The sequence below is a fragment of the Elephas maximus genome, chromosome 8, assembly GCF_024166365.1.
Source record: "Elephas maximus indicus isolate mEleMax1 chromosome 8, mEleMax1 primary haplotype, whole genome shotgun sequence".
Lineage (NCBI taxonomy): Eukaryota > Metazoa > Chordata > Mammalia > Proboscidea > Elephantidae > Elephas > Elephas maximus.
The window spans coordinates 7,642,772-7,645,053 of NC_064826.1; positions in this window are offsets into that span (position 1 = coordinate 7,642,772).

The following is a 2,282-nucleotide window of genomic DNA, read 5'->3' on the forward strand; positions in this document are numbered from 1 at the left end:
GGTATAGAAATGATGCCAAAGATCGCATGATGGCATTTTGCAAGACCAACGACTTCTTCAATGTAAATAACTTTTTTCATCACCTAAACGGCAACGATACACATGAACTTTGCCAGATGGAATACACAGGAGTCAAATCAACTACATCTGTGGAAAGAGATGATGGAAAAAAGCTCAATATCATCAGTCAGAAAAAGGCCAGGGGACGAGGTGCAATAAGCTATCAATTCCTCTTATGCAAGTTCAAGTTGAAAGTGAAGAAATTTAGAACAAGTAGACAAGAGCCAAAGTATGACTTTGAGTATATCCCGCCTGAATTTAGGGACCATCTCAAGAATAGATTTGAAGCATTGAACGCTAATGACCAAAGACCAGAGGAGCTGTGGAATGACATCAAAGATATACATGAAGAAAGAAAGAGGTCATTAAAAAGACAGGAAAGAAGGAAAAGACCAGAATGGATGTCAGCAGAAACTCGGAAACTTGCTTTTGAAATTTGAGCAGCTAAAGCAAAAGGAAGAATTGATGTAGTGAAAGAACTGAACAGACTTCAAAGGGTGCCTGAAGAAGAAAACGTAAAATATTATAATGACATGTGCAAAGAGCTGAGATAGAAAACTAAAAGGGAAGAACACGCTCAGCATTTCTCAAGCTGAAAGAACTAAAGAAAAAATTCAAGGCTCAAGTTGCAATAGTGAAGGATTCTATGGAGAAAATATTAAATGACACAGGAAGCTTCAAAAGAAGATGGAAGTGATACACAGAGTCATACAGCAAAAAGAATTTGTCTACATTCAGCCATTTTAGGAGGTCCCACATGATCAGGAACCGATGGTACTGAAGGAAGGAGTCCAAGCCACACTAAAGGTATTGGCAAAAAAAAGGCTCCAGTAATTGACAGAATATCAACTGACATGTTTCCACGAATGGATGCAGCTCTGGAATTGCTTACTCGTCTCTGCCAAGAAATGTGAAAGACTGCTACCTGGCCAACTGACCAGAAGAGATCCATATTTATTCCTATTCTCAAGAAAAGTGATCCAATCAAATGTGGAAATTATTGAACAACATCATTAATACCACAAGCGAGGAAAATTTTGCTGAAGATCATTCCAAGCGGATGCAGCAGTGTATCTACAGCGAAATGTCAGAAATACAAGCCGGATCCAGAAGAGGACATGGAGCCAGGGATATCATTGCTGATTGCAGATGGATACCAGAAGGATGTTTATCTGTGTTTTACTGACTAGGTAAAGGCATTTGAGTGTGTGGGTCATAACAAATTACGGTTAACTTTGTGAAGAATGGGAATTCCAGAACACTTAATTGTGCTAATGAGGAAACTGTACACAGATCAAGAGGCAGTTTTCCAGACAGAACAAGGGGACACTGCGTGGTTTAAATTAGGAAAGGTGCTTGTCAGGGTTGTACCCTTTCACCATACCTATTCAATCTGAGCAAATAATCCAAGAAACTGGACTATATGAAGAAGAACGGGGCATCAGGTTTGGAGGAAGACTCATTAACAACCTGCATTCCGCAGAGGTCACAACCTTGCTTGCTGAAAATGAAGAGGACTTGAAGCACTTACTGAGGAAGATCAAAGACCACAGCCTTCAGAATGGATTACATCTCAACATAAAGAAAACAAACATCCTCACAACTGGACCGATGAAGAACATCATGACAAAGGGAGAAAAGATTGAAGTTGTCAAGGATTTCATTTTACTTGTTTCCACAATGAACAGCCATGGAAGCAGCAGTCGAGAAACCAAAAGACGCATTGCACTGGGCAAATCTGCTGCAAAAGACCTCTTCAAAGTGTTGAAAAGCAAAGATACCACCTTGAAGACTAAGGTGGACCTGACCCAAGTCATGGTATTTTCAATTACATCATGCCCATGAGAAAGTTGGACAATTAATAAGGAAGACTGAAGAAGAATGATGCCTTTGAATTGTGGTGCTGGCGAAGAATATTGAATACACCATGGACTGCCAAAAGAATGAACAAATGTATCTGAGAAGTACAACCAGAATGCTCCTTAGAAGCAAGAATGGTGAGACTGCATCTTACATGCTTTGCACATGTTGCCAGGAAGGGTCGGTCCCTGAGAAGGATATTATGCTTGGTAAAGTACAGGGTCAGTGGAAAAGAAGAAGACCCACAATGAGATGGATGGACACAGTGGCTGTAACAATGGGCTCAAGCATAACAATTGGGAGCATGGCACAGGACCGGGCAGTGCTTCCTTCTGTGGTATATAGGGTTGGTATGAGTTAGA